The sequence below is a fragment of the Lactuca virosa genome, chromosome 9 (genome assembly GCF_052849685.1).
Source record: "Lactuca virosa cultivar CGN04683 chromosome 9, Lactuca_virosa_CGN04683_v6, whole genome shotgun sequence".
Lineage (NCBI taxonomy): Eukaryota > Viridiplantae > Streptophyta > Magnoliopsida > Asterales > Asteraceae > Lactuca > Lactuca virosa.
In genome coordinates, this window is record NC_136434.1 from 220,224,129 (window position 1) to 220,246,126 (window position 21,998).

Genomic DNA, 21,998 nt, shown 5'->3' on the forward strand with positions numbered 1-21,998 from the left:
TTCTTTCGTTTCATAGTACAGATTTGTCACAGGGCATTTAGGGGCTCATCTGAAGCCCAAAGCCTAGGAATCCTTAGAGTCCTTCAGGAAGGAGGGTCCTATTGTCAGTTCCTTTCATCAAGATCGGGAGGGAGTTTTGCACCATGATCTCAGGAGTGTTGAGTATCTCTGGAAAAGGTGATCAGGATTTCTCCAGACGTTGCGGGTATGTCATCTTCTACTGCTGCTACGTGGATGTCGGGAATTTGTACCACATGGGAATATAGATTGAGTTTAGACAAGTTAGGACTCGGGTCGGTTTCTGCTATTGTCTGGGTTATAAAGGATTGTTATATGCCATTCTGCATGCCGAACAGTCCTTGATGAACCTACAGAGGGAAGTATCTTGCAGAGTGGGTTCCGTGTGTACTGTTATCATTCCGGATCTTTGTCGGGATCGGTGCAGGAGTATTATTTAGAGGATATTTGGTCAGGTTTAGAGCGATAGTTCTCCAGTGAAGTCAGATTTCAGTGGATCTATCATGGTTTCTATGGATGAAATTTGGAGTTCAAGGCACTACCATTGCTAGGGAAGGACTGGTAGTATGAAGATAGTGGAGTCAATTGCGAGTGTAGACGCATGGGTGTTTGGTCATTGAATTTTCAACAGAATTGCATTTCTCGTATGCGTTGTGTTCGGTTAGAGTTCAATGGTGCTGCAAGATTGGAAGCGGGAACGAGGATTCATCAGCCAGGGTGAAGATTAAGGGCTCCAATTGTCAGCATGGGAGGTGGATTGAGGTGTCAGACTGGACCAGAATTCAAGAGTACTCATCAAGATTTCCGAGAATGGGCGATCTCAGGGTTTAACCGGTGATTGATCGCTAGCATTGATAAGCACAGGTTGTCATCAATGGGATATTAGAGGGCGAGAAGGATTGGGAATCATTCAATTCTCACGTGCTGTGAAGACTTAGTTGAATCTAAGTGGGGGAGAACTGACCAGGTACTTAGGAGCCGTAATAGGTGTGAAACTAGGACGAGTTTCGCATCCTCGTCAGGAAGGAAGGCGGCCGAGTGGCCGTCTAGGTTGAGGATTGGGTGAGTTGGGAGTTTAGAAAACGTTCCAACATTTGGTTCACGCTTTTCCTTGGCATCAGTTAGCAGGTTTTGGGAACCAGGTTAGAGTTTCAGTTAGGACTCAAGTTTAGTTGAGTGTCAGGTCGAGTGCGTGTTCGACCCGGTATGGAAAGTGTTGTAAGATTAAGGGGGTAGTCGTAGCATTCACTAACAGTCAGATAGTATGGAAAGTGTTGTAAGACTACGGGGGTACCCGTAGCATTCACTAGCAGCCAGTTAGCATGGAAAGTGTTGTAAGACGGGGGGGTAGCCGTAACATTCACTAGCGGTCAGATAGTGATAGCATGTTGTAAGTCAACGGGTGTAGCCGTAGCATTCATGAGTTTGGCAAATAGTGATAGAGTTTCGTGAGACTGCGGGTGTAGCCGTAGCATTCACTAGGTTGGTAGATGGCATGAGTGTGTTGTTAGAACGCAGAAGGAACAGTAGTACCCACCAGTTCGAGTGCAGCAGTGAGGATATGGAAATCCACGGATTGGATTTCGGAATTACCCAGATGGATTATATCTGATTTAGCCAGTGATAAGACTGTAGGAACGCTACTACTGTTATGGGACCAGCGAAGCAATGGACCGTATAAGATTGCTTGTGATATAAGGCTACCATTGGTCAGGTAGCAATCACTTTTAGCCTTGGATTGGTGACTTCAGGACTCAAAGTATGGACCTGATCAGTTAGATCAGAAGGTCGTTAGAGCCACAGTGGTAAGATAACTAGTGGTAATTACTGACGGAAGAGAATTTTGTTCGAAAGTCGTGTGGGGACGACTGTGTGGGAGTCCTTTTAGCTCAGCGATCGGGCCGGGACCCGATATTTCAGATGATTGGCGAACGAATTGAGACCAGGAAGGTCTTGGTAGATTTTGGAAAGCAGCCATGTAGCAACATACTGCTTTAGGCAGTTCAGTGTTCGGGCAGTTTCAGCGTTTAGGTAGTATTAGTATTTGTGTTTTAGGTTTGCAAATACGCACGGAATAGCTACTTGATTTGGTAAGTGACAAGTCACTCACAGCGGTATTAGTTGAGCCTTGGCCAAGTATAAGTGATCTACATGGATAATTAGGTCTATGATCCTGTTTTACAGTGGAAACCTCAGGCTCTTAGAAGTTGAGTAGTCAGTTAAAGGATAAACGAACTGGATTCAACGATAATGATTCAGTATGGGTGGTCTGTCAGGGATTCGGACCATCTCGAGACAGCAGACTTCAGACGGAGTATATGTGATCTTCTTGCGAGGAATTCGTTCACCTGTGGGTTTTAGGGCTTTGCGAAGACTAGTCACGGCTACCCTAGGAAGGCTAGGGTGTGCCCAGGATGGTGACCATGTTACTAGAATGGTTGGGCGTATAGGAATGGTAAGGAGTGATTTCGAGGACGAAATCTAATTTTAGTGGGGGAGAGTTGTAACACCCCGTTTATTAAATAAATTAATTAATTAATTAATTAATGTATGGTAGCCCTAAAATCAATAATTATATAGCAAGGTGTTGGTTTTCGGGAGCCAAAGGTTACAATTTTAGAAGTCGGGGGTTAAAGTGTAAGTTTCGGATTAGATTCGTAAATATTTATGAAGGCGGGGACTAATTGGCGAATTATTAGGACTCAAATTGAAGAGATTTTGGAAGCTTAGGGGCTGAATGGTAACATATGGAATTCATTTGAGAACAATTTGTAGAAGAGGGGCTGTTTGGTAAAATTCGGACATAATTTGGATAGGATTTCAGGGGGCATGGTTTAAATGGTAAATTATAGACTTCTTTTGGAAAGATTTTATGGAGGAGGGACTGGAAGCGTCATTATGGCAAAGATGCATTAAGGGACGGGGTATTTAACCGATACCCTCTTAAGTCCAAACCCTAACCCTAGAATCGGATGTCAACCGCCACTCCCCCACCCTTATGTCTTCCATCGTCGGTGATGCCGCCATGCCCATTTTCCGACCAGTTGCAGCCTCAAGTGATCACCCGACTTTCTTCATTTCCAACCTATCGAAGCACCGGTCAGCCATCGTCATCAGCCGACGACCATGTTGTCTTGTGTGCCGCCACCCGGCGCTATCGTGGTTCCCTTTGCCGGTAACGATGAAGACTACAACGGGTGTCCATCCCTCTGTCGCAACCTCCTCTCCTCCTGTCTCATCATCGTTTCTTCAGCGTTATTCCCCAAGTCGTCGGTCGCCGCTGCTGTTACCACCTTTAGCCGCCCCGGTTGCCGATAATGCTGTTGCTGCCATCATGCTACCCTATTCTGTCGCCACTAGCCACCGTGAAAGGTGGCTGTGGGCATCTTATGGTGTTTGTGTTCGTGTGTTGTGATGGTATATGGTTGCAGGAGTGTCTTTTGGCCGGAGATATGAAGAAAACCCCACTGCCACCACCATGAGGTGGTGGCTGCCATCCTAAATTCGTTGCGGTCGCCGCCGTGAGACACCAAGTGGGTGGCTGGAGTGTATACTACTATTTGAAGTGTGTGTTGCATGTGTTTTGTCTAGCTGGAAAACCGAGGATAGCCATGGTGGTGGCTGCCACCATGTGCCACCGTCGGCCACCGCAAGGGTGGTTGTGTGTGTTTATTTCAGTGAGTGTGTGTGTATCCATTTGGTATTTTCATTGTAATATTGTAACCGAAGCTAGAATAATAAAATGAAACTCAAAACAACCACCGTAGGGTGGTGGCTGCCGCCACCAGCCGCCGTGTTGGGTGGCGGTGTGCTTGTTGTGACACTTTTTATTAAAAGTGTGGCCAAAGGTCACTAAAAAAATTTAGAGACTGTTTTTGGATACATTTAAATTAGTTTGTGTGGCCATTATATAGATAATCAAAACTTTAACCACACTTAATTATACCAAATGTGACAAATATTAGTCATACTCGAACACTGAGGCCATAGGTCACAATCAGCCACAGGTATCGATTAAGATTGTCATACTTTTTTTATGAGAGACAGTAGATAAACGTATTGTGACATGAGTCAGTTGTATGTGTGTCTATAACCTGGTGCCTTTTTAGCCACATAACAGACAAAGTAGCTAAAAGGTGATACATATGGTCACACTAAATATTTGTGTGTCCATAGGGCGGTTCTGTACTAGTTGTACTTAGTTAACGCAAGAAAAGAAAACAAGTTAGTATTGGTTATTTATGGTCATGTACCTTTTATTATGTGTGTCAAAATATGATGAATTGGCTTTGAGAAGAAACAAATTTTGTGTGTGTAGGTAGCATTTAGTTATGATTACAGCTATTATATGTCTATATGTAAATATAGTAATAAAAGAACAATAATGTCTTATTGGTATAATTAGGGGTCGTTCATTGAATATGTTACTATTTTATTTTATGTTCATTCTGGTTGTATTATTGTGTTTGTAAGTTTAAAGAATAGTCTTTTTAAAATGAAAATTTGTTGCTGTAAAACTAAAATTGTTTCCTCGTTAAGTTATTATACAAAAAAATGACAATTTTAGACTTTTTGGAAGACTCATAAATTTGACCATTTTTATCTTTGATATCATTTGGCAGAATAAAAAATGAACAAAAAGTTCAATCATGCCATTTTACGAAAGTACATTGCTTTTTTTGCAATTAAAGTGTTGTATAAATTAATGAAAAAAATTGAATGGTAGTTTTGTAAAGTTAGAAACAATTTCTGAAAAAACCAAAAAAAAAAATAAAAATAATAAAAACAAAAACAAATAACATTATAGTTGTATTGAATAAGAGCTATAAGAAAGGACCAAATTGTCCTTTTTGTCATCTATTCTTTTAATTGCACCAGATCATACACCATTAAAAATGAAAAAATACAACTTGCTTTAACAGAAATGTCTGATAAGTATAATTATAGTATGACTATTAGTAGTTTATGGTCATACTTTAATTTCTTATGTGTGTCGAAATCAAAAGTAAACAATACTAATGCTAAAAGAAACATGTGACATCAACCAATGGACCATTTTTCCGAAGGAGAACCGGAAGCTACTAGCCTGCACTTCCGAGCAAACTTCCAAGAAATTTTCTTTCTCCTTTAGTCAACTAACTTTGGGTTTTCAAGCATTAAACATAAAATGCAAATTATAAGTTTTAATGCGTGAACTTTAAGAGGCTGAAGGGCGTGGAAGGAGATTGTTAAGGATGTGAAAACCTGCATAAGGCCAAGGGGCAAATTAGTAATTTAAGACATAAAATGAGAAATGAGAAAAACCTTGAAATGGTAAATGGCAACTGAGATTTTTCTTTTTCTGCTTACCTAATCAAACCAAGCAAAATGACCACAATGGTCATTTTGACTAGCATTCCCAGTATGGACCTAAAGGGTCAAAATGACCAAAACGGTCGAATTGCGAAACTTCTTACCTGTAAAGAAATGTTTCAAATGACAAAAATTTTAACTATTTTGATTAACCTGATGAAAATAACATGTCAATAATTGACTTAAATGGTCAAAATGACAAAACAAATCTCAAAGGGAAACTTTGTACCAATATTGTGAAGTTTAAATTGACCAAAAATTTGCCTTTTTATTAATCGGACTAAAATGAGCAAATTGTACATTTGGTCATATAATGGATCTTACTAGCAGCGGTATGGAATTTATGTTTACTATATATAATGGATCTTTGAGGTGCTTAATTCGAACTCAAAGCAGTTGATATGAGGTTTATTACAGATCATATTCAATCAAAATCTAAAATCATCTATGATCCTTTGACCACTAGGCACTAGAAGGAAAAAATAAAGATCCAATTCTACATAACCTACTAAGATCAATGTAAGACTAAACCTAAAACGAAAAACACAAAAATAATGAAAAATTGAGAATCGTACCATGTAAGGGAATTTTTCTTGATATTGAGATACTGATCAACTGAATGAAGGGTTCCTCTTATCATCAAGACATTCTTCAATTCCATAGTCACATCTCTTCCCAACAAATAATTTTCACTTTTCTTGATCAACAGCCTTGATTTAACCTTTTGTCTAGGATTCATCTTTTGTTGTAATGTGAGTAAACAAGAACACCAACCCTTTGCTAAATTGAACCCTAAAAACAGAACGATTGTAGATGAACAAACACAGACACGACGGTGGAATCAAACTGCAGACGAACACACATACATGAAGGTAGAGGCGTTGAGTTGTGTACCAAGCATGATCTTCAGAATAACTTAAACAACAATTTCACTTACTTGCTATAGAAGAACACACAGACAAGACGGAGTGACCAAACGACGATGGAGGCATCGATGGTGGATAGTGTTATAGACGGACGGGAGCGTCGACCGGTGGATGCCTTCGTTGGAGGGGATAGCTGATGGTGGTGACGAAACAAATCACTGGTGGTGGGTTATGCGCTGGCAAGAGAGAATAGTAGCGAAATAGATAAAGTGATGGTGGCGAGAGACAAGAGCGACATAGTAGAGAGATAGAGAGATTGAGTACTAGCGATCGTGTTGATTCGCAGACCAAAGACAATGCGGTGGAGTAGATCGATGAAGAAAGAGATGAAGGAGAAAGAGGGGTCATGAATTATTTGGGAGAGATCGAGAGGGAACTCCTGATGGCGGGTTAATTTGGAGGTTGAAGAAATGAACCACAATTGTAGATAGCGGGTCGTTGAAATTTTTTGGGTTGGGAAAAAATATTTTGGGGAAAACGAAAATTCAAATGGAAGGGGGAGAGGGGAATATATATATATATATATATATATATATATATATATATATATATATACTATCTTTAAATTTTGATTTACTAATTTTGAATTTAGGATGAAAATTTACAGTTTTTAAAATATTTTTGTGTTTATATGTGTCATATACGAGTGGTGTGTCATGAAAATTGTACTTGTGTTATATGTGTTTAGATGGGTAAATTCATGTCTTACTCGTGTAAGGCACACAACATGAATTTGAAATACGTGTCGACACAAACACACATGATTTATAGGCATGGTTGTAGAACTCGTTACTCGGTACCTATTCGGCCGACTACCGAGTAGCGAGTACCCGGGAGTACTCGGGAGTACTCCGATTCGGTAATTCACTAATTTATGTAAAAATATTTTTAGGGAAACTATATATGTCAAAATCATAAGTTAAAATCATAAACTGATTGAAATATATAACAAAATTAGATACATGTGAATAAAAAAAACACATAATGGTCTCACTTCGTGAATAATTACTGAAAATTTAATATATATATATATATATATATATATATGTAGTAATAATCACATGTGTGTTTTAAATAATAAATCATTAACTATATTATACATATTATCCACCGAGTTGACCGTGTTTTACAACACTACTCAGTTCAATTAGGGGCCGATCACGGAGTACTTGGGATTTTGTAACTCGCCTCGGCAAGGGGCCGAGTAGCGAGTACTCGGAGGAGTAATCGGCCAACTCGACGAGTTTTACAACACTGTTTATAGGTTATCCTTATAATTAAGGCTTATGGGTTATATCATTGGGCTCATGCCTTGTGGATTAGGGATTAGGATGTAGGATTTGGAGCTTAGGGCTTAAGGCTTATGTTTGTGGCTTCTAACTTATGGCTAAAGGCTTAAGGCTTATAAATCATGGTTTAATGTGTATAGCTTGGGGCTTTTGGCTTATGACATGTGGCTTGTGGTTTAGGGATACCACTTATGGCTTATGGTTTAGGTCTTACGAATTAACGAATATACCTCACAACTTATGGCTTATAGCTTATATCTTATGTCTTGTAGATTAAGGCTAAAGTCTTGTGACTTGGCTTATGGATTATAACTTGATGCTTAAGACTTATGACTTAGGGCTTAAAGTGTATGGATTTACGCTTAAGGCTTAGAGTACGTGTTTAGGCTTCAGGCTTAGGGCTTGTGGCTTATAACTTATTACGGCTTATCGCTTAGGATTTAAGACTTAGGGATTATGGCTTATGAATTATGGATTAGGTCTTATTTCTTATGACATAATTAAGGCTTAAAGGCTTATGGTTTGAGGTTTATGCATAGGGCTTTAGGCCTTATGGCTTACGACTTATGAGTTATGAATTATGACTTATAGCTTATGGTTAGCTTAGGGCTTAGTCCTTAGGCCTTATGGCTTAAGGCGTATAGCTTTGGGATTCTGCTTTAGGCCTCATGGCTTATGACTTATGACTTATGACTTATGATTTATTTCTTAGAGATTATGGCTTCAGGTTTAAGGTTTAAGGTTTAGGGCATGTGACTTATGCCTTATCTTCAGATTCATGCTTAAGGCTTATGGCTTTGGCTTAGATATTAAGGATTATAACTTAGGGAATATAACTTATAGCTTAACGCTTAACGCTTAACGCTTAACTCTTATGCCTTAGGGCTTAAGACTCATTCTTACAAGCCTACGATGGCGCCCACCCTACCTCTAACTCACCTCCACCTTTATACGACAAACCCACACACCCTACCCCAACACCAACCACCTAGCACCCTCCCGATGTCCATACTCTCACCCACACCAACATGCTTACCCCAACCCTTACCCTGCATTTATCCTACCTATACCCTCACCTCCATACCTAGCTACACCTATACCCGAAGCACATAACTATACTTTAATTACTGCAAGCCCACACCGATGTTGATGCTTAGTTCACCCTTCTCCACCGACCCACACTCTATACCCCCATAACAACCCCTACCACCGTCCACATACATATACCTATACAACCATACCCACACTCATATACATATCCACATCCCGAGCTACCTTTACACCCCTACACTCACACCCACACCTACACCCATATGTATTACTCTATTATTACTGTGTAACTTTTAGTGTCGTATTCACCCAATAACCCACCCACCCACTCCATGTCCATACATATACCCTACACTACCTCACCCCTACACCGCCCGGATTAATATATTGATTTAAGAGTAATTCATGGTTTATCATCATTAATTGAATTTCAAAAAAATAAAAAGGTAAGAAGATTATTATTAAATTAATTTTTCCTATTTTTTTGAACTTGTTGAAACCTAAAATATTTTACTAGGATAATTTTTATCTTTATTTTTAAAATTTTGAAAATTTTGAAAATTTTGAAAATTTTCAAAAATTTTGAACTTTTTTATACAATTACAATTACTCATTTAGACTTCTGTTCCCCCCCCCCCCCCCCTTGATTTGCCCTAAAAAAACTGTTACCGGCTCTCTCAAAATCCCTGCTCGCTCCCTTTATCTCTCAAAATTATGAACATATATCTCCACTTTCGTTCATATGCTCTGCTCTCTTCTCGCTCAATTTCATTTTGGCTGCTCTCGATCACTTCCTCTTTCCCCTGATTTTAGTTGAGTCTCCGACCGAGGAGGGTTAGTAGTATGTTGTTCTTCAATTAGTCTGCAAGACTGCAACCACGTTGATTTCTACGGTAAGATAATAATCTTCCTGCTTGTAATTTGATTTCAATTTCAGAGAATCTTCATATTGCACGGTATGGCCGCCTTGGCCAAATTCACAATGCCTGCCAAGTATTCGATGGTTTACGGGAAAAAAACATCGTGTCTTGGAACTCCATGGTTGCATGTTATTTCCAAAACAACCAACCCAATGAAGCCCGAAATTTGTTTGAACAAATGCCTAAAAGAAGCACTGTGTCTTGGAACGGTTTGATTTCTGGCTATGTGAAGAACATGATGGTAAAGGAAGCCCGAGAAGTGTTCGACAAAATGTCTTACAAAAACGTTATTTCCTGGACTGCTATGATTAGAGGATATATACAAGAAGGTCTGGTTTCTGAAGCAGAAACACTTTTCGTGAAGATGCCCGAAAGGAACGTCGTGTCTTACACAATGATGTTCGGTGGCCTCATTCAAGATAATCAAATCGACAAAGCTCGTGGGGCAGAATATTGTTTAGAGCTTTTCTGTGAGGCGGAATAATACCGGCTTCTTGTAAGTTGTTCATTCTTTCCTCTTTGAAATGGCATTTTGGTTCTATTGTTTTCAACTTTCCCTTTACAAAGTTGACTGAATATTGTTCAGTCAACTTGGACTTAGTTTTATTTTATGATTTTTTCATTTAAATGTTTCCGTTTGATCAGATTGTCATGTATAGTCAACAGTAGTGCATAAAATGTGTTTGTTCTTTTGACATAGATTCATAACAACAATAAAGTATCTAAAACTTAAAGTTAAACTTTGCGATTAACAGGCAAAAGAAGAAACTCAAATAGCTTTGAAGGATGAAATGCAGTTGATGGTGAGTTAGTTCATTACTTATTCTTATTTATAGATGGAAGATGCAAAAAAATTCATGTCTATAGTTTCTATGGAGTTTGTACTCCACAAATTTCAACCACAGGAGATTGAATTTCCAACTGATGGGCTAGAATCTATGCCAGGTTTTTTCTGTTGGATATAGTGTCTAAGTCCATAACTTTATTTGGTATGTACTTGACCCGACCCGGCATGGTCCATTTGGGTTGCATGGCATTGCAATACTTGGATAGACTAAATGAGAGAATAAGGCACTTATGATTATTAATATATTATAAGTTCTAATATATTAATAATAGTATTATTTAATTAGTATTGATCAAGTATTAATCTAGGATTAATTTGGTGATCAAAGTGAGACTAATTAAATATATAGGGTTGATTATGACAATCATCAATTCTTTTATGGTGGATTAATGATCCATAGTTTATGGGTTATGGATGTAACCAAATGGAGCTCCATGGATGGTCCATGGGAGTTACAAATCCATGGGTCATGGGAAATCAAGAGTCATGACAATTAAGGGCATTCATGTGTAAACCCTAATTGTGACAACACTATAAAAGGAACCCTATAGCTAGCAAAAAGTGGAGCTAGTGGACATAGTGTTACTAGAGAGGGCATAACCAATTTTGAGTGCTAGAAGTATTCTCTCAAGTTATTCCAAGTCTTGTGGTGTTGTGTGAAGCATTTGAGGCACAACATTTGGGGTGCTAGGCTCACAAAGTCTTGAAGGAATCCAAGCAACAACAAGGTATGTATTTCTACTAGTTTTATGTTTTATGTAATCCCCATGCCATGCTAGTTAGGAAATAACCTTGAAAAAGTAATTTGCATGTATATAGAGAAAACATAGATTCAAGGTTATTAGGGTTGCATGTACACTTAGGAAGTGTTAGAATGCTCAAAACCCATCAGTGGTATCAGAGCCTAGGACTGTTTTCTGTATACTTGATGCAAAACTGCTTAAAAATCGAAAATTTTGCATTCTGACGACTAGACTCGCCGAGTCCATGGGGAGGACTCGCCAAGTCCATGAACAAATTCATCCTACTCGGCGAGTAGAATAATGCACTCGGCGAGTAGGAGCGTGCTGGGCAGTTTTTTCGAGATTTGTTGCTGGAAATGGATTAAGATCATTATCCCAATCTGTTTTGGACTTGTAAAATCTGTTTTTCAAAATGATAATGATTATGTTAACCCATTTTACATGGCTTTTATCAATTTTCAAGTATTGTATATAGTTATATGATTTCTTGAAATTGCTTAATATGAATTTGTGTTGTTATGAGTTTTTAGAAGATCATAGGAATTATGTGTAACCACCATGTGTGTTTAATTCATGATCTTAATGGCTATGATGGTGTCCATAACTTGTCCTCAAGTTATGGATAACCAAAAGTCACTTCTTTTAATTATGATTAAAGAACTAAAGAGGTTTCATAAAATGAAGAGTCTTCATTTTTATGAACCATTAAAACTCATAAGTTACAAATTGAAGAGACTTGGAATAGTTTCAAATCTTGCCCTCAAGTTTTGGAATTTGAAAAGTCTTATATTTTAATACTTTAATTCCAAATTAAACCTTAGATTTTTAAAAAGGTTTAAAAATCAACACTTATACTATTATTATAATTTTATTATATAGATATGTATAAGAATATGTCATTCTTACCGTTAGTAGGCCTCATTCACGAAGCCGGTCTATAAGGGGGGTATAAGGTTGTTGCCTATAAAATGGTGACTTAATGGGTGTCCACTCTCACCCACCGCTTCCTTGATCGGTGGAGGGTCGTTAGCCGAACGGGTAGGATACGACTTTAAATACTTGTTAAAAGTATAATGAATTATAAAGTAACTATACATTATAAATTCCCAATCTTAGTTACTTTAGGAAAATGTGAAATTGGTGCTAGCCCATAAAATTACACTTTGTACCTTACCAAGTCGTTAGTGGAGCGTGTGTGGTTAACCGGCACACTAACATGGACTAGTAAGAGTGGTAAAGGGTAACTTGACTTTATTATAGATCGGTGGAGCGTGTGTGGTTAACCGGCACATCGATTAGGTAATATTGTTGAGGGTACCAAGTCAGTTTGTATGGTTATTCACACCTTGTTTGTGATCCTCGGCATCCCAGTCACAAACTTGAGAGGGCACAATCGAGATTCAAACATGCCATTGAAAAGTTCAATGTATCTCAAAAGATCTAGGAGTTTCAAAACCAATAAAACCTAATAATAAAATATTTCGTTCTTATGGTGGAAATTGGTAAATCGTCATTTACCTACCTTCAAATATTTTATAGTATGGATTACGACATCCCTCTTCCAACTATAAATAGTTTGTTGGATCCTAGCCTTAATATTTCATTTGGGTGAATTATTAAGGATTCCTAATCTAATGAAACTTGTCTTTCTTTCCTTTCAGATGTCTTCCAACAATGCTTCTGGCTCAAACCCAACAGGCTCCTTTTCCCTTATGAACTTGTGTGGTAAGGTCATCTTTGATGGATCCAATTTCAATGAGTGGATCAGAAACATCAGAATGATTACCCGCTACGAGGACAAAGAATATGTCCTCGATAGGGAGCTTAAGGTTGTGAATGAAGCCACTGCTACTCCTGAAGAGTTTGCGGAGTTTGTTGCACATGAAAAGGATGCTACTAAAGTAGCATGCATCATGATGGCCACCATGACTCCTGAACTTCAAAAATCCTATGAAGATTTCTACCCCTATGAGATGCACCTGGATCTGATGGAAAGGTACCATCAGAGCGCGCGTCAGGAGAGGTATGAAATCATCTCCTCCATGATAACCGCAAGGATGAAGGATGGTGAACCCATCACCGGTCACTTGCAGAAGATGCAAAGGTTCGTTGACCGGTTGCTGAAGCTAAATGTTGACTTTCCTGAGGAAATGGCGATTGACATCATTCTCCATTCCTTACCTCCGAGTTATGATCAGTTTCGTATGACTTATCATATGAACAAGGAGGAAGTCACACTTAGCAAACTTCAAGGACTCTTAAGGACAGCTGAAAATGGCCTTAAGGGTAAAGCGGTTGCTACTTCTACTCCTTCAACAGCCCCTGTTCTGGCTATTGGGCAGGGAAAGGGTAAGAAAAGGAAAAACCCTTCGAAGGGTACCAAGGGTAAGACTCTTGATGGTTCCTCTTCAAGTGGGACAAAGAAAGGTCCCATTACTCCTTCTTCAAACCCAAAGGAAGCACAATGCTTCTATTGCCAGGATAAGGGACACTTCAAGCGAAGCTGCCCCAAATATCTGCAAGATCTAAAGGATGGGAAGGTTAAACCCACCCATGCAGGTATTTACACAATATTGTCTAACAACTCATCTAATGCTAATTCTTGGGTGCTTGATACAGGGTGTGGTATTCACATTTGTACTGATTTGCAGGCACTAAGAAGAAGTGAGCAAGTGGAGCACAGGAAGATAAACTTAGTCATGGGCAACAGGAAAGCATCACCTGTTACCAAGATAGGAGTTTATTCTTTATTGCTTAATAATGGGTTAATGTTAGATTTGAATAAGTGTTGTTACTCGCCCGAAATGGCGAGAAATATTATTTCCTTTCATGGCTTGTACAAACAAGGTTTTACATTTTCATTTGATAATAAAAATGGTGCTATTAATGTTTATTACAATGATGTATTTTACTTTAAAGCATTACCTTGTGATGGTGTATATGAAGCCGTGAATGTTGTAGACAATCTAGGAAATAATGTGTTGTATATTGATTCTTCAGATAGCTTGGATAAAGCATCCTTGTGGCATTGTCGTCTTGGACATGTTAACAAGAAGCGCATAGGCCAACTCCAAAAGGTTGGAGTCTTGGAATCATTTGACCTCAAGTCAGATGATAGTTGCGAGTCTTGTTTACTTGGAAAAATGACAAAGTCACCCTTCACAGGTACTTGTGATAGGGGTGAAGGTTTGTTGGACCTTGTACACACGGATGTGTGTGGGCCCTTCAGAGTTGCTACAAGGGATGCTAATCGCTATTATGTGACTTTTACTGATGATTACAGTAGATATGGATATATTTACTTAATCAAGCATAAGTCAGAAACCTTTGAAAAGTTCAAAGAGTTTAAGCAGGAAGTTGAGAATCAATTGGGCAGGAACATCAAGATGCTCCGATCCGATCGAGGAGGAGAGTATCTTAGCATTGAGTTCCTTGACTATCTTAAGGAATGTGGGATTGTCTCACAATTGACACCTCCCAGAACACCACAGTTGAATGGTGTAGCTGAGAGGCGCAATCGAACCTTGTTGGATATGGTTCGTTCCATGATGAGTCGAGCTTCATTACCAATCTCTTTCTGGGGGTATGCCTTAGAGACTGCCGCCCATATCCTTAATCTAGTCCCTACTAAAAGGGTTGCCAAAACACCTCACGAGATGTGGACTGGGAAAGTTCCCAACTTGGACCACATCAAGATTTGGGGTTGTGAAGCTTTCGTGAGGCGTGAGACTCATGATAAGCTTGAACCTCGAAGTGAGAGGTGTTTTTTCATCGGCTACCCACAGAGATCCTTTGGTTACCTCTTCTACAGACCTAGTGATAATGTGGTTTTTGTAGCAAGAAGAGGAGTCTTTCGTGAGAGAGAATTCATAAGCCAAGGGGACAGTGGGAGGCAAATTGACCTTGAAGAGCTTCAAGAGTCAAGTGGTGAAGGAACCTCTAATGCTATCGACCAACCTGAGGAGGAAACTCCTGTTGATCCGATAGATGAGTCTATACCTCCAAGACGTTCCACTAGGGTGAGGAACACACCTGATTTTTATTATGGTTATCACATCACCACTGAAGGTGATACATTTATTAGTGAAAGTACACTAATAGATTTGGATGAACCTAATAATTACAGGGAAGCCATGGCAGGCCCTGAGTCTGCTAAATGGAAGGAGGCTATGGACAGCGAGATTCAGTCCATGTATGACAATCAAGTTTGGAACTTGGTTAACAATGTACCAGGTCGTAAGACAGTTGGGTGCAAATGGATCTTCAAGAAGAAGACCGACATGGATGGGAAGGTACACACTTATAAAGCGCGACTGGTTGCGAAGGGCTTTACTCAAACTCCGGGAGTTGACTATGATGAGACCTTCTCACCAGTAGCTAAAATTAAGTCTATTAGAGTATTGTTAGCCATAGCTGCATTTCATGATTATGAAATATGGCAAATGGATGTCAAAACCGCTTTCCTTAATGGAAAGTTGGCTGAGGATGTTTACATGGCTCAACCAGAGGGTTTTGTAGATACAAGATACCCTAATAGAGTGTGTAAGCTTGATAAATCCATTTATGGATTGAAACAAGCATCTCGCAGATGGAATCTTTGCTTTGATGAGAAAGTCAAAGAGTTTGGCTTTTCTAGGAGTGAGGATGAGTCTTGTGTGTATGTCAGGGCTAGTGGGAGCATAGTTAGCTTCTTGGTGTTGTATGTGGATGACATACTTCTCATAGGAAACGACGTCCCAACCTTGCAGGAGGTTAAGTCCTGGCTTGGGAAGTGTTTCGCTATGAAGGACCTTGGGGAAGCTGCCTATATCCTAGGGATAAGGATATTGAGAGATAGGAGTAAGAGACTAATTGGACTTAGTCAAAGTACTTATGTGGATAAGGTACTGAAGAGGTTCAGTATGCAAGATTCCAAGAAAGGAGAATTACCAATCCAGAGTAATGCCAAGCTGAGTAAGACTCAGAGTCCGAGTACAGAGGCTGAGATAGCTGAAATGAGTCATATACCATATGCTTCCGCTGTGGGCTCGATCATGTATGCTATGACTTGTACTCGCCCTGATGTGGCCTTTGCTTTGAGCATGGTCAGTAGATATCAAGGGAACCCTGGCAAGGCACACTGGATAGCGGTAAAGAACATTCTCAAGTATCTGCGGAGGACTAAGGATTGGGTCCTTACCCTCGGGGGCAGTGATGACTTGAGAGTGGAAGGATATAGCGATGCTACCTTTCAGACTGATAGGGATAATTTCCGCTCTCAGTCAGGCTGGGTCTTTATCCTAAATGGAGGGGCAATTACTTGGAAAAGTTCCAAGCAGGAGACAGTAGCTGATTCTACTTGTGAATCAGAGTACATAGCAGCAAGTAAAGCAGCTAAGGAGGCGATATGGCTAAAGAACTTCATCGGAGACCTTGGAGTTGTACCAGCTATAAAAGAGCCAATGGAAATTTTCTGTGACAGCGAAAGTGCGGTTGCTTTGGCTAAGGAACCAAGAGATCACGGGAGATCTAGGCACATTGACAGAAAATACCATTTCATAAGACATCGAATAGAAGAAGGACTCCTCGTGGCTAAGAGGGTATCATCAGATGAGAACTCGGCAGATCCCCTCACGAAGGGACTGAGCAGGGTTAAGCATTTACAGCATGCGAGGCGCATTGGGCTGAAGGATGATATTAGTTTCAATAATTAGATTCCTGAAACTTGTAAAATGTAATTGACATTTGATGATAAATAAAAGTTGTTATTTATTTATGAGTAAGGTGTTACTATCTTATGTTGATTGTTTACTATGTTTCAATTTTGCATGTTTTTACTTCCAGAATAATTATGTTATTATTCAAACCATCCACAGTCAGTCAAACTTTGGAAGTAAGTATTGATTTAAGACTGTCATGAATTTGGCTTGTATGATTTGTCTAAAAGTGCTTTGGACAATGCAATGGTTGCTACAACATTCATGAGTACTCATAAGGGCTGAGTATTGGATCCAACCCACGCTCACTTGCATCACTTCATGGAATTTATCTCGAGTGATCGTGAGACGGTAATATCATATAAATCTTCAAACCTAGAGATATGAGTTGTTGACTATGAGTTGGTTATTCATTGATTGCACGAAAACGCATTGGAAACTCGATGTCATAAAACGTGCCTTTGTGAGTAATTCAACAAGTAGTTAGTACAAGCATATCAGTCGAAGTTTATCTGTTCCTTCTAGAAATAGAAGCGATATCTGGGCCCCTCGATGATTTGGTTTTGACCTATGTACCGGGCCCGGTCAGAACCTAATTGATGTGTTCAATTTAGTTCTATGTCGAAACAAATCAGAGATCGAGAAACAAATGCTGGACAATAAGTAAGACCATGTTCCATGTGTTTGTCCGGCTGATATCATGAGAACAGAGGATTATATGATCACTTATCTTAAATGGCGTATCATCATCATCTCAGTTCCGAGAGACTTTGAAAGAGCTACGATTGCTAGTCGGATTTTGAAGTCATATTCGCAAATATAGTTATTAGACTTATCCAAGTGGGAGACTGTTGGATATAGTGTCTAAGTCCATAACTTTATTTGGTATGTACTTGACCCGACCCGGCATGGTCCATTTGGGTTGCATGGCATTGCAATACTTGGATAGACTAAATGAGAGAATAAGGCACTTATGATTATTAATATATTATAAGTTCTAATATATTAATAATAGTATTATTTAATTAGTATTGATCAAGTATTAATCTAGGATTAATTTGGTGATCAAAGTGAGACTAATTAAATATATAGGGTTGATTATGACAATCATCAATTCTTTTATGGTGGATTAATGATCCATAGTTTATGGGTTATGGATGTAACCAAATGGAGCTCCATGGATGGTCCATGGGAGTTACAAATCCATGGGTCATGGGAAATCAAGAGTCATGACAATTAAGGGCATTCATGTGTAAACCCTAATTGTGACAACACTATAAAAGGAACCCTATAGCTAGCAAAAAGTGGAGCTAGTGGACATAGTGTTACTAGAGAGGGCATAACCAATTTTGAGTGCTAGAAGTATTCTCTCAAGTTATTCCAAGTCTTGTGGTGTTGTGTGAAGCATTTGAGGCACAACATTTGGGGTGCTAGGCTCACAAAGTCTTGAAGGAATCCAAGCAACAACAAGGTATGTATTTCTACTAGTTTTATGTTTTATGTAATCCCCATGCCATGCTAGTTAGGAAATAACCTTGAAAAAGTAATTTGCATGTATATAGAGAAAACATAGATTCAAGGTTATTAGGGTTGCATGTACACTTAGGAAGTGTTAGAATGCTCAAAACCCATCATTTTCTTATTCAATGACGGGAAGTATGCAAATGGTTCGTGAATTTTTTGATCTCCTTGTAGTTCCAGAAAAGGCTACAAAAACCAGACTAGTATGTAAATAAACAACCTATGTAATTCTAATATCTATTTTCACCATGTTATATATATGATCGTTTTCGTCAATTATTTCACCTTCCACTTTCACTCCCCAAAAAAACTACAATGAAGTCCGAAGAACTTGAATACTCCAACCCATGCGAAGCATGGGGAAACTTTTCTAGTTTACATGAAGATTCAAGATTAAGAATCATTCATCGTGATCTGAAGGTTAGCAAAATTTTGCTGGATTTTGATATGAACCCTAAGATTTCTGATTTTGGTCTATTGAGGATTGTTGGAGTGGATCAAACTGAAGTAAACACCAATCGAATTGTCGGAACATAGTAAGTTTTTAACTCCCTTGTTTCTACTATAATTAAGAATCATACATTAATGGTTTTTTTTCCCGTAAACTACTCTATTATGTCTTTTATTTATTCAATTTTGTTTCAATGTTGTTGGTATATGTATCAAATATAAAATCACCTCAAGACAACTTCAAAACTCAAAGAAGCACAAGGAAACTTTTATATCGAGCAATAGCCTTCTCATGAAGACAATGACCAATACCAACAAGATGAATGCCTAGTTATGTCTAGTTTTTGGTTTATGATGTTTTTGCTTTATTTATCATATTTTAATACTTGCAAATTTTTTTGGTATTTTAATTACGAATTTAATGTATGGATTTGGATTTCAATTATTAATAATATCCAATTCTGAATTTTGATATTGTTTCATATTGTCGGTTTTGGTTACTTTCATTTATATATATTATTTTGATGTATCTACAATATAGAAAAAGTAACAATAAAAATTAAATTATTGTGGCTTTAATATAATTTTGGCCATGTTTTATAGGTTTTCAATGTCTCTAAAATTATACAATGGTTACTTTACATCATTTTTTAACGTGTGGCTAAATGGTTAACAATAGCCATAATATACAAGAATTATGAGTCTACAGTTGTTTTAAGATGATGTTTTTTCTAAAATTTTTGTGACTAAGTTAAACAATAACAACATGAAAAACAGTTTATGTGCCAAATATATACCATAATTGATTGTTGTTGAGACTAAATACTAGCAAATCGTCACTTACATCATTAATTATATGTGTCCATTTACCGAACATGGACATGTTGACCGTAATTATATGTGTCTAAAATATACCCAATAGTCTTAATACGATACCGAATAGTCCTTAATTTTAACAAAATGTGTGTCTTTATAATACTTATGATTGTATTTCACTTAATTGTGTGTCTCTATACGATAGGTTATAGTCACAAAAATTGATTGTTTTTTGTGACTAATAATTAGCAATTCGCCACTTATGGAAGTAATTACATGTGGCCATTTAGCAAACATGGTCACACTAACCGTAATTACATGTTTACAAAAGATACACAATAGTCTTAATAAAATTTAAACTGTGTGGCAATATAAAAGAAAACAACTACACTAAAACATCATGAATGTCGCAAGTTGGTGATATACAGTCACCATATTTACTAAATAAATGTGACTACTGACGGTTTAACGCTACAATATTGGATATTTAAGGAACAAAATTCCATACACATTTGCCACACTTTTATAATACGGTCACATGTTTTCATATCATACGGACACTACATTTTAAAGTGACCATAAGACCCATACGATGGCGTCACCTTCCGTCACATTTTCAGTGAAAAAATAAAATGTCACTATACGCATATGGTCACATTTTTTTGGTGTGACTGTAAGTTATTTTTCTTGTAGTGTTAACCCTAATGTAGCACCTGGTTCCTGGTATGTATTTTATTTATGTATTTTGCATTTTTGGCCTGGGACTCGGCGAGTTGAAGGACCAACTCGTCGAGTAGAAACGAATTTGATTCGGGATTTAAATGACGGACTTGTCGAGTCGGCTTCAGACTCGACGAGTAGGCTCTGACTGGACAAAACCCTAATCTAAGGGTTTGCACCATATTTAAACATCTCATTCAGCCACCCTTCGTCCCTATTGCTTCCAGAAAACTCCCATAGCAAACCCTAGCCGTTTGTATAAAGACCTAAGGCATTTATGGTGCTTTTTGGTGATTTTGAACTCAAAGGAGAAGGAAAAGCCTAGAGGAATAAAGAGGAGACCAAGGGAGTTCAAGTTTGTGCACCATTTGCAGTTCACAGAAGGTATAAAGTCGATACCTTGCATGTTCTTTTGCTAGATCCCTTTTTGGGGAGATTTAGGGCTTTTATAAGCCATTCTTGGTAACCAACCATGATTGCAAGCATGGTTGGGGGTTGAGGCTTCGGATCTAGGTCCATGGAGGAATTACAAGGCAGAAAGGGGTTGCTTTTGCACCCATGGAAGCCCCCATGCAACCCAAGAGTCTCTTTTAGAGCCTTTTGGACTCAAAGTCCCATGCATGCACGTAAAGTTCGTAACTTTACGTGCTAGATCGAGTTTAGGGACCTAGATCTATCATTTGGACAAGAGTTGTACACCAGAATTCGAAGAAATAAGACTTGGGCTGTATTGACTCGGCGAGTCGTTCTTGGGACTCGGCGAGTCCGAGGTTAGACTCCCCTTTTCTGTTATGGGTCAAGGAGACCCAGTGGAATGTTGGAAAGGTTTTAGAGGGTCCGGAGGAGTGACCCCAACGTATTGGGATAAGCCATAGTCCTGGAGTTCATAGGACTCGACGAGTGCACGAACGGACTCAGCGATTCCAAGGCAATCTCCCAACTCTTGAAGATGAACTCGACGAGTTGTTCATACAACTTGGCGAGTCGAGGACAGGACGTGTCCATAGGATGAGGATGGACTCGACGAGTGTTCATACCGCTCGGCGAGTCGGATGAAGGTTCATCCGGGGTTGTGTTAGAAGGAGAACTCGTCGAGTCGTTGCTAAACTCGACGAGTAGAGACGTGGATGATGACAGTTGAAGAGATAGGGACTCGACGAGTTGGCGACCCAACTCGGCGAGTCGGGTCAACTGAAAGTTGACTTTGGCTTTGACTTGGACTTGGTCAGGGATAAAATGGTCACTTTACCCTAAGGATAGATATCAGACTCTGATTAAGTGTTTTGTGGGGATTATAGCCGGAGGATTTCCAAAGCAGCAGCAGACAGAGAATTCCCGTAGCAGCAGCTACTCGTTCAAGGTGAGTTACCTTCCAGTAGCGGTGGGTCTACGGCCACAATGCCGGCCCACCAGTAGGAGTTCTATGTTGGATGATTGTCTTTGTGATATCATCCAGGTTTGTTACTACCTGATATGTTATATGCTGGCATGATATGTTATATGTGATAGTAGTAGAGTCCGGTTGTTAGGACCGAAGGGTAGGTCGGACACCCCAGATATGTCTGACAGTATGTTGTGATATGTTTATATGCTGGAATGATATGTTATATGTGATAGTGGTAGTAGGAGGGGAATAGTCCCCAAGTTCGG